The sequence below is a fragment of the Anguilla rostrata genome, chromosome 8 (genome assembly GCF_018555375.3).
Source record: "Anguilla rostrata isolate EN2019 chromosome 8, ASM1855537v3, whole genome shotgun sequence".
Classification (NCBI taxonomy): domain Eukaryota; kingdom Metazoa; phylum Chordata; class Actinopteri; order Anguilliformes; family Anguillidae; genus Anguilla; species Anguilla rostrata.
The window spans coordinates 23,047,446-23,060,378 of record NC_057940.1 but is presented as its reverse complement, the minus strand read 5'-3'; positions in this window follow the sequence as shown (position 1 = coordinate 23,060,378).

Below are 12,933 nucleotides of genomic sequence, written 5' to 3'. Positions count from 1 at the left end.
CATTCTGTACCACAAGACTGGTTTTATGTGACTGGTCATGCCAGTGTCACATTCATAATTAACGGGCACATGCCTTAGTTAAAATATAAACGTAGTAAAACTGAGAAGGGGATGGGGGCCGTATCTATTTATCATGACATACCTCTAATCCAGGGGTGAGGAATCTTTTTTCTGTCTGGGGCCAGATTAATATTTGCATATACGACAGTGGGCCATGAACTCTCAAGTCAATTAGGCTACAGACACATTTTTCCATGTCATGCAGACTGAATGACAATAAACTTAAACTTAAAGTTACAATCTCGAAGATTTCAGTTTTGTTCCCTATGGCGGTGCCAATGGCGAGAAGCGGTAATTGCAGGTGCGTTTTTGGACCTCACTTCCCATAGATCCAACCCGATCCAACCATTGTCGCCTGTGACGTCAGTCAGTTTGCACCTGGGCCATGCCAACTATAACACTTATTATTTACTGAATAAAAAATGGTCGTTATAAAAGTAATGTTATGTACATAGCCTACTCATTCGTTGTCTATCATTAGGCTAACTTAAACTGTCTTTACACTGCCGAGCCGGGTTAAAATGCTGTAGCAGATCTGAGGTAGAATTAGTGATAATCAATTTCCACACACGTTCTTTATCCACCTTTTGCCCGGTATGAACATCTTTACACTGCAGAGAAGAATTCGCGGGATTCGCTGTGGCTTGTGAATTACGTATCTCGTGCACAATAAAGTCTTTTTCGTGAATGACTGTTGTGTAATATTTTTGAAACAACTGCCTTACAAAATGTTACCCCTGGTGTTTCTGGTATTGCTAGCTAAACTGTTCGAGAATAAAGCTGAGCTGGGTGTTAATAGCAAGGCTTCAAGGCTGAAGGAACATATGAGGAAGCGTAATAAAATAATAACAATGCTAATCCATACTGCCGTAGCCTATTCCTTTATTTAGTTTTCTCCGGCTTGACATCCTTACACAGAAATCAAACCCGGCTCTGATCCACATATACCCTGGCTTTATTCCTATCATTATGATTACTGATGAACTTGATGTCAATGTAAATAACGGCAACGTTAAGGCCAGTTCAGATCAATGATTAGCAACGAGACGAAACGGTTTTAGAATGTAGCAGAGAAAACTGCAGCGGTGTGAACTGGTTAGTAGCAGAGCCGTTGCCTGCCCCTTTAGTTAGCTACATTGCAACGTTGGAACAAGGTAGCATTGCATTCGAGAGACAGTTGGCGAGGTCGGTAGCGTTAGCTAGCGTTTTTTCGAATTGTTAGCTGACATTAGATTGTGATAATTACATTAGCTAGCTAGCTAACGCAACGTTACCTGATATGAGAGATGGATACTGTGCGCAACGTTGTCTAAACTAATGTTGCCTTTCTTGACATGGTCCGGTAGCTAGCGTTAGCTGTGCAAATAGCTATGTAATTTAGTAACGTTACATTGTCATCAAATGTAATACGAAATCTACATCAACAAATAATATGACCTCTCATGTTACACAATAACTTTTTAGGGTTCCATTACTTTCTGTTATTGTAGCAGACACCGGAAAAAAACAGTACGCCGCTCACACACAAGTGAGTTGAAGAGCAAGCCTGTTGCGTTAGCTCCGCCTACCCTCTCTGGCGGACCAACCACTGATGGGTGATGGAAAACGCGTCACTAACAATGCGCCGCTTGTGATTTTTTCCCGGGAATGTCGCCACAGACACCCAGTTCTTTAATCATAAATAATAATAATAATAATAATAATTAATATAATAATAGGCTTAATCACCATTGTGTTACCTAATTCGACGATAGATAGTGACTTAACAGACATTTATTTTAATGAAAATCTTCGAGATTATTACTTTAAATATAAACTTGATCTTAAACTGAACATACCTTAATTTCAATGTGCTGGCTGACTACACGGAGCTGGCTCTCCTCCCAAATTGATGACTGTCAGTCTGGAACAAAGTCTGTCCTTTGCAAGCGAGAGCTTGGAGTAGAACTGTTCACTGAGGTATGTGGTTCCGAACACTGATGCGATTTTAAGCGTGTTTCCTCAAACTCGGTAATTCGTCGACGCTTATGTTTTGCTAGTTGAATTGCTTAAATCTAGCAGATCCGTGTTTCTATGCCAGGCCTTAGCTGCCAGAATCTGCAGTTCAATTATCTCTAGTTGCATGCACTCCGGCACCTCTGGTAGTGTGGTGCCTAGCCAACAATGAAAGGAAATGTGAAAATCCGCTGTAATCCCACGTAGAAAAATTGCTAACTGGCTCGTGTTCGGCACGTCTGTTGACTCATCCACAGCAAGTGACTAACACTCGAAATTGGCAACAGAATTTTGCAAAGACTTCTCAATATCTCGTACCATGTCACTGATACGATCAGAAACAGTCCGGCGAGACGAGCTAAGGTTCTGAAACTATTTCAGTTTTACAGGAGCAAGTATTTGCGCAGTAGCAACCATACAATTCTTTACAAATTCGCTTTCGGAATACGGCCTCATTCTTTCAGCGATCAACTCAATCACCATGACGTAGGAAAGATGCTTGTTGTGCAGCGAGATTATTCAACGCCTTGATTTTTCCCCCTCGCACAGTTCCTTCAAGAGTAGCATAACTTGTATGGCTGCAGGTGTAATGTCTCTCAAGATTGCTCTTTTTGAGAATGACAAGAGCTTCTCCACAAATAAAGAAAACGGGCTTGCCTTTCACTTCCACAAAAAAGTAATCCTCCGTCCATTTCTCTTAAAAAGCATCGATTTTTCTTCGCTTCGCCATTTTCCCAATTAAACCGTACATTTGAGAAATAACTATTTGATGGCTTGCATGAGTGACATAGCTAGACTTTAACTGGACGATGCAACTGTTACCGTTTAACTATCTTTCGTGGTTATTAATCTTCGAAGGCAAAGTTTCATTTTGTTTTGCAGAGTGTTGCAGTTTGTAGTCCTAAAACCCAGAAGAAGCCTAAGTCGCTTTCTTGAGGCATTTTTTGAGTCAGATTTCCTATGCATTTATCCAATAGAGATTTCGTTTTTTTTTTTTTTGCCGAAAATAAAGTGAAACTCTTCTACATAGGCCTACGTTAACCAGAAAACGAAATGTCTATGGGAAAAATGAATGGGAAATGTTCCGTGGGAACCCATGGCGGAAGTAATTAACTCCCGAATTGGCCTACAACAACCACGAAACCGTGCAGACCCACTGCGCACCTGTACAAAGTGTCATGAGTAAAACTTGGCTAACTATATAGCTAGCTAGCTATGGCATGTCCTGACCTCTGTAACGTTATTTGTTGTCCTCCGTGTGTCCATACATCTGTATCGGTGGTAAGCTACGTGCTAAGTAGGTTAAGTAGCCTAAAGTAGGCGAAACGCTAACATGTTAGGGTTAGCTAAAGTAACGTTAGGCGATAAAGCTGTGCTTAAAAATCTCGTGCCGTTCGAAGTGGTGATTTTGGGAGATGCACCTGCGCATTTGTCCTACTAAACGAAGCACCGTCCTACTAAACGAGGCGCCACCTTTGCATGCGTCCCACAGGTCGTTCGTGAGTGAGTGAGTTACCACAATTTGCCATGTATAGCCCAGGGTGGCAGTTCCTGCGCGCCGTGGGAAAAATACGTAATCTCTGTAACACTCTATTGCTGTTATATTATAATCAACTTTTTTTTTCAAAAATAGGAAACATATGGCTATATCAAATCTAGGAAACACCCAGAAGGCCGTGTGATATTGACTGGAGGGCTGTATACATCTCGCGGGCCGGAGGTTCCCCACCCCAGTCTAATCCCACAGCAAACCATAGTTATACAATATTATCAACATCCACTAAACAATAAATAACAGATTCAGTTTGGTACTGCTTCACAACTATGAAGGTTACCTAAATAATAAAACAAATCAAAAACTGTGGAATCAAAAAAGTTTGTTTTTCCAAAAATTCTAAATGGTGGAAAATCCAGGATGGCGGACGTTGTGGATTCTAGGCTGTGTCCAAAATCTATGTACTACGTATTATTTTTAGCATGTATGAGACAATAGCATCAATGAAATATTATGCAAAAAATACTAGGATGTCATACTACATTCAATGAAATATTGTAGCATGGAAACACTGCACATTATGTCGGCATGAGTATCCCCCAATGCATTGCAATCATTCACGACCCAAGCAACCAGACATCAACCAATAATGGCATAGGACGTTGTCGTGTGAAATATTGCACACCTATCTCACACCATCATCAATGTACAAAGTGCTGAAAGGGAGTGGAGCTTTTCTCTGACGACGTAGTATGTCTGAAAAGCCATTGCACTTTTTACGCACATACTAAATGCACTGAATGATAGTATATGTAGTACGTAGTATGCAATTTTGGATGCAGACTAAGACATTTATTGTTAAGGATGAGGAGGTAGACGTGGAAGAAATTTTGTGCATTAATAACATAAAAATACTGATAATACAAAAAAGACTAGAAATAAAAAAAAGTGTACAGTGTGAATATTATTATAGAAAAATGTTGATTTTTGAATTTATTACTTTCATTGCAACACATAATTTTAATTGTTTTTCTGGTTTTCTGTAACATTAGTGATGTTATTTTAATGTAAATTGCAACATTGAAATTGCTGTTTTCATTGCGCCAAATAAGTGGACAATATATTGATCACAAAGTGCTTTACAAAAAAATAAAACCATCACAAATGGTTAAAAAAAAGTTAAAACCAAAAGACAATAAATGAATGCTAATACTGGAGCAAGGAAAGAACACAAAAACAAAAGGCAAAAACATATCCCCAGTGTTAAAATAAATGTTAAATAATTTTCAATGAATTTCAGAAAGTAACGTTGACCTAAAAACTATTAAAAAAGTGTTTTATAAAAGACAGATTTACAACATTGACTGATGTTTACATTTGTATAGGACATATTGAAAGAATACAGGAGAGAGAGAGAGAGAGAGAGAGAGAGATCACATGATGTCATGACAGGCCGAAATCCCTTTGTGCTCCTGTGGGTCAGCCTGAGAAAGTTGAATGTAACCAGCGTGGCCTGGGGTCTCACCCTCACACTCTGACCATGACATTCCTAGGCTCCTTCCCGCTGATTTGCTGATGAACCCAGAAATGTTGGGGAAGATGTTTAAGGGGTAAGTTCAAGGGCCAAGTGTGGGTCCATGCCCAACTGTCTTTAGCGATACAATTCTGGACAGCCCTTAAAGTTAGTCACAGCCAATACAAAGCCCTTTAGCAGGTGGCTCTTTATTTTATGAAAGAGACATGTATCAAAGGAAGGGATGGTGCATTAAAGTGGGATACAAGCAACTAACATTTTAGACCTTTATATCAATATTCACACCCTAAAATACTGATGACACCTTTCAAACCCTGTAACAGATAAAAACATTTTGACCCTCAAAGTTTGAGCCATTGGAACATGTAACTCATAACACATTGGCACTTTATACAGTTTAGTTGGATGGTACATGTTAATGTAAAAAGTTATTCTTAGTAAAATTAAAAGCTTGGCTTAGGATTAGCCTTCTCTTGGAATGATTTCAGACCAAATCTAGAGTATTTTATATCATTGTCATTTTAAAATTGAGCTATTATACATTCTCACTTCTTTCTATAAATGCTTTAAATCGTTGTTTACTTGTACTGTAGGACTGATTTTATCGAATGTCTCCTGATATGGTATACATATGCATATGTATAACTATTTGATGTATTTGTATGGTATGAATGTTTATACTTTGGTGTGATGATCTGTTTTGATATGCTTGTCTTACAAACATTGTCAAAATTGCTAAAGTAATTTTAAATGTCTGTATGACTTCCTAGCAAAATAAAAGGGAGTATATGCCTCATCTCCTATTTTTTATCTCCAAACGTACTGCCACATTGTAAAGAAAAAACATTTTATATTTACATACCCTGGGGAACATACATAGATAGTTGCCTAAGTTACGTATGCAATGAATTACCATCATGCATTCAGGTAAATAAAACCCTGACCCTTGTTGAAAATACACCTGTCTTGTGTTTACTTTGTTCTGAAGGACTCCCACGCACTACAGAAGGGTAGTCAATTTAACAAGTGTTATCAAACATTTCTCTTCACATGAAATAAAAACAAAGTGCATTAAATGAATAAGTTTTTTATTAACAGTAAAGCAATTCTTGTGTAAATACATAAAAAATATTGTGTTCTTCAGCACATATCAAATACATTTGTTTTTAAAATCATTAATTCTATGTTACATAGAAATGTGGGTCTACTCAGGATATTAGATTATCTTAACAATACACATTAAAAACTACCTATAAAACTTCCCCCCCAAGAAAATGTAAAAGAAAATGGAGTTTAAAAGAACCTTTTTCATTTTACAGCATCAATAAGTTTGACTTGTTGCTCTTTGGCATGCATATCCTAGTTGTTCTCCAAGTCCATGTGCAGTGCCTCAGGCCTTTCCATTGGCTTTTTAGTTTCTTCTTTCTCAGGCTCTCTCCCTCAAAGCTCATCTAAAAAATTACACAACGGTTTTTTAGTTTTTATTTGCAAAACAAAAGGCACTCAATTCAAGCTGCGTGGCAAATATGAGTGGTATTCAGCAACAAAGCAATCGTACAACTTTCCGCCTCCTACGATTTATCCTCAGTTATAAAAAGAAAGAGACAAAAAGAGAAGTTGGGCCATAGGACACTTTTGCCGGAAGAAAGAAGGCTGTACATTATACACAAAGAGTATAATTCATGGGGACATTTTTATTGACAGGAATAATACATATCACACTGTTTGTGCGCCCTTGTCATTCAGGTCAATTTATTCTGGAAGTCCGATGAAGCAGCTGGAACCTGTCCACCCAGAAGCACTGTTCGTAGCCAGGCAGTGCGGGGGAGTACGCCTGGGGAACACCAGGGGGCTTGCGAAGTGCACAGCTTCCAGAGGGGGGCTTGTTGCCTTTGTGTTGTCTCTCAGTGACGGCGCGGCCAGTGTCATGGGGATCACATCACATGTCAAAGCCCTGAAGTTTGCAGACTGGGACCCGCATGGAGGCCATCAGGTCCTGTGATATCCACGCAGTTAGCACTCCACTTTGTGCAGCAGTCACCATTCAGACCGCAGCCATTAACAGAGCTTTGCATGCCTGTCACAGCCGGGCCTCCACAGGCCTTCAAAGGCTTTAAATGCTTCAGCGCTTTCCTTTCCCCGCTTTCTTTTGTTTTATGCCTCTATTTTCATTATGAAAGCAGGCAGTACATTGCTGGTAGGGGTCAAAAGAAAATAAAGAAATCTCACTTTTGAAACATTATGAATATAAATCTGTGGTGTGGTGCCTAGATGTGATGCACAAGAGATTTGTTTAAAACAATAAAATTGAGTGATTGAATAGAAAAAATTGAGTCCACATTTTTAAAATACATTTTAACATCAAAATAAAAATATTAAAAAAAATAAAAAAAAACATATCATCAAGCCCAATACTGTGGGTAAATCTGAATAAACAAAGGCAAAGTAATATTTGGATTTTGGATGCTAATATTTTTGAAGTGAAATTGTGAAGTTTGGGATTATAATAAAGTACTTATGTCACGGTACTCTCTGCCAGATAAAATGGGGAGATCAACAGAGAATTTTGTTTTGAGTGGCACACATGTAAACCCACATAAATCCTCATGCTCTCCTAGCTAATCTGTGTAGTCATCTCTGCTTTGGCAATCTAGACATCAACAGCTGACTGCATGCAGAGCAACACATCAACACTTCCATTCATCGTGTGTATTCAAATCAACTGTAAAATATATGCGTCAGTATATGTGCTTCATGCATGACTGTCTCATATTTCAAATAATCTCTGGAAAAAAGGCATGCTGTCTGGCCACATTCATATGTTTAACTCTGGCGCCACCATCTGCATAAGAGATGAAGTGCAGGTGATTAGCTATGCAGTCTCCTGTGGCACTGAGCACTCTCATTAGCACACAGAACAAAGAGATGATTCTCTAGAGCTGCAGTCATCTGTTACACTTTGAGTGCCTGGTTTTGTGTGGGAGCCCTCCACACCATCTGCCCTCAGAAGCAGCTTTCAGTTGGATAAAACTGAAATTGAGAGGGTGAGAGGACATTTACTAGGACCTAGGAGGCCCATTAAAATTCCAATTAAAAGAGGGTGTATCTTTTTGACACCTAATATCTAATGAGTGTTGATTAAAAAAAACATGACATGAAGACATTAGTGAAATTGTGATGAGACACTGATTCCTCTTCATGAAGCCCTGTACAGACTTTATATTTTTTTTATGTCACATGACATTACAGTCCCTTTCAGTTCATTGATAACAAAGCACTTTGAGTACAAGTATTTGTAATATCTATGAAAACTGTATCTGTGAGTAATTGTTTAAAAGTTTTAAATGTAACTTATCTAACCTGAGAAAGTATTTGTTAATCAAAGACAGTTAAGCAGTTAAGAAAAAGACCAACAACCATGTATAACAAAAGCCACTGCTTCTACTACACACACAACTTTTTCCCAATTACTGTGGCCTCCAAACACCTCTTAATCACTTCTAACACTACCCTCAAAACACCTTGCACACAAAACCAGTTCTCACTCAAACACACCGTTACACTTCTATTCACACTGCCCTCCAAGCCCGTTATATGCACAACCAATTCACCCTCAAACAGCTTAACCACAATTCCAGATCTCCCGTAATCACACTTCTCTCTAAACATGCAAAAATTAGCAAATGCAAATTGTTGCATGTTTATACTGTAGTACAAAACCATGGTACAATTTCTTAAAATGAAGTACTTCAATCCAAACAACTAGGCTTGCAACTCTGTGGTGGTAGGTTCGATTCCCAGGTGGGAATGTCATTGTGTAAGTTCCTAACCTTAACAGTTTCAGTAAATATCTGACAATATAGACGACTAGTATCAAAAGAATGTATGCTTGATAAGAATGTTTACTATCTCCCAAAAATGTTAAATAATAATAATGTAAAATACACAATGCTATCAAGTCCTATTAACCAACTTCACTAAAATAACAATGTCACTAACTATCACTAACTAACTAAATATCACTAACTTTAATTCGTTTTTCTCCATTCTTTATACACTAAAACTGAACTCACAAAACATGTGTATGATCACATTTGATCGTAAACTGCGTATAAGAACGTTTCCAAGAACAATTTGGCATTCGTCATTTTTTTCTTATTTGTATTTGTTCATGGCTGCTTCCTTATGCAAATCACATGAACAGGATGGCACATAAAATTTACCAACAGTCAGCATTCATCCTCTCATACACCTGGTATATGCACAAAAACAAACGTCTGCACATGTCATGAATCTCATATTGTTTTTACGTAGGAACATTTCTGAATGAGTCCCATTGACCAAAACCTGAAACTTTTAAATGATAGTTTTTGAAAAATGTTTTCCAACCATTCTCTGTGCTTACCTGTTTTAACACACCAAAAGTCATAGAAGTCTAGATTCTCCAGTAAGACTTCTTATATGGCTGGCAGGCATAGGAAGTAACTTCCTAGGAAGTATGTATCTATAGGTAGTACATAGACCTTTTATCATAGACCAGTGATCTTTATTTCTGGTCCTGGCATGCCACAGAGTCTGCTGGTTTTGACCAATTAAAGCAGTTGATCTTGCTGTGAGGCGACAGTGCTACCAACTGCACCACTGTGCCGCCCATGCGAAAGTTCTTTCTTGCATTGCCATTGCATTATTGAGCTGTGGTGGTCTCGTCTGATGGAATTGAAAATGAATTTTTCCTCAATAAACTTCGCAACTACTCCTCTGTGTCCTAGGCCATTTCATCTGTCTACCTGGCTGTGTTATTATTGCTCAGGGTGTTTGACTGGATCACAGTTGGATCATGCTCTGTCACTGTGGATATGGCCCCACTGATTCATGAATGTTGTGTTTGTATTAGCGTGATTGGTTTTATTTACCAGTAGTCTCATACAGGGCCATAGTTCTGAAGTCCGGGCTTAGTCTTAAGTCTGGACTCAAGATGTTTTTCTTCTGTCTCGGGCTCTGTGGCATTTAGACATGGACTTGTCTTGGTCACTGCAATTGGTCTCACCATTTCTGGTGTTTGTCTCTGACAAGTCCACAGCATCCATAAACGAGTGTGCCTTTGTTCATTCAAAACATGCATTGACATCAGGCACTAGTATCAAGAAACCTTTCCAGGTGCTCCCCTGTAGACTTTTCTTTGACATATGGAATGGCAAGTATTTTTTAAAACTTTGTCACTGCCTGCGAAGTAGGCTGTCATTTTCATTTAGGCTACAGAGAGAAATGCCTCCAAATTCAAGTATCAGCATCACTAAATTTTCTACAAGCCTCAAATAATTTATTTGTGGTTCACAAAAAATAAATAAATAAATAAAAAATAAGGGCACTTGCACGCTAAGAGTATAAAATTACAGTATATCAGAGATGTTTGGGACATCCTCCAATTTTGTGAGACACCTGCAGAGACACCACAAAGATACTCAATTTGGACTAAATTGGGAAAGCATAACATTCAAACATTTGACAGGTATCAGGCAATAGCAAAACTAACAGCAATGAAAATCATGATTGCAGCAATCAAAATCATGACCAATCGAAATCATGACTCAGTCATTAGATGGGTAGACAGCATAGTCTCTTCACATGAAAAGTAATCCCGTACAGTGTGTTGCCTACCTGGTGCCCAGGTAGGAGATCTCCTGGAGTGTGTGGACAAGCTCCTGGCCAGAGCGGGGAGGGATTCAGTGGTCATGTTTCAGATAGGACCCAATGACATAGGTAAGGGTAGGGTTGAGGTTCTGCAAGACAAATTTGTGGAGTCTACTTTTCCTGTAAGAGTGAGGAGGGACTCGCATATAGTAGAAATATCAGATCGGGCATGTCCTAGCTGATACCCGATCCTTAAAACATGATGGTATCGAGACTCGATTCCAATGGATCGGATCGGGACATCCCTTGTCTGTACCTTCTGATAATTCCTTCCTCACTCAGTTAAATAATGAAATTCTGCTGCAAAATACTCTCTCAGAACAACTTCTGTGGCGTCCTTCCCGGTGAAGTCTTCTTGCCTCAATTACCGTGGCCATCATAGAAAAACTCCCACCCGTCAGGACATTCCCTTAAAAGTAACTTTGGACCTACTCTTCAATGGGCTAAACTGGCAACTGCAAGATGTGTGAACTTTAGTAAATTGAGAGTAATACATAATAAACCACACTTGGAATATCTCTGTCACCTTCTTGCACGACCCTCCCTCAGATGCATACGCATGAATAAGAGAAGTACACTTTTCCCTGTGCACCCTTTTAGTAAATAATTTGCATTATGCGTGGCCTCCATGCACTTCATTTGCACAAACAGCTCTGTAAATCTAGCCCTTTGAGCATTTTCAAATAATATTATTAATCTTAGCACATATCAACTTCCACTTGATTATTATTAACAATATCTAGATTGTACACATTTTTCTAATTTAAAAAACTGAGAAATAAAAAGCAAACTTAGTATGTATTTGCAATTGTTTATTTAGCTATTTTGTAATATATATATTTTTTTTTTACAAATGACAAATAATAAAATAAATTGCACTGATTTCACTGAAATATTAAAATAAGCACTGGAATATAGGGTATTATTGTGAACAGGACATCCAAACAAAATATTTTCCAGTTCAAGACACCATTGAAACAGTATCAAAATGCATATATTTGTAGAAAGTAGACTTTAGCTAAATAGCTTAAGTGGCTTATTGCCTGTGATAATGGCTAAACTTGCTATATGCTTTGATGATTTTAATGGATTTAGCTGTTTCTTTTCACAGAATGAAAATTCTATCAAAATTGAATCTTGTCTGTTTGAATAGCATAATCCCTAAATCTGTTTAAATTGTGTGATCCCTAAATCTGAAATGCACCCCGCTCCCTGCTCTAAGCCTCATCCACAAGGTCTTAAAAGAGCAGACTTTAGGTATGTCCCCTCCCCCATCACAAAGCGTAGCTTCTACTGTACGAGTCTGCCCTGAGGGCAAGGCAGTATGGCACTTTAATTAATCAAACAATCTCCAAAGAGCAAGGGCTGGTTATTATTGTTGTTCAAGTTTCTCTTGATGTTGCCAATGACATTTTGTTAACAGCTTGGTTGCAACACTAGATCAGGTCTACTTTTAGTATTTGAATGCAGAAGAGTGCTGTTAAGGATGGAGACACATTAAGGGTCAATATTAGAGGTGTCAAAATCTATTAGAGTGAGTGTTATCCAATAGGGTTTACCGGACTCGTCCACAGTCCGCCTAACACCCTCACTTTCCCAATAAAATAAACATCTCTCCCACAGAATGACCATATGAGTTAGCTTTTTGCTTCACAGACATGTTTAACATGGTTGAATGCAGAAGCGGATTACTGGATTTTCTACATAACATGTCAGAGTGAGTGGTAAAGCGCAAGCCACACTGCAGGAAAACAATAGGCCATCTGCACCAGGGAACAATGTCACACTCTCACCAGGGTTCCACTGGCACATATTACAGAGGCCCATTAATGTGTCATTTCACTAACCCTGAGAGGATAATTTGTTGAACTTTTAAATAACTGCATCACTTGTCTGAAAATGATTATAATAGTACACCATTGTAAATTCAATATCTTCCAAATGCCTAAAAAATTAACGGCCAGTCCCTGCAGAATTAAGCACCCGAAGCTCTCTGACTGTTCTATGACACATATTTTGTTGGATATTATCTCATATAAAATAATAATTCTTAAATGTGATCACTTTCAGCATGTGTCTCTAGTCTTAGCTTAAGCCTTGGCTAATTAAATACATGACAGTTGCAGACATAAACTTCTCATATATAGTATTTCATATT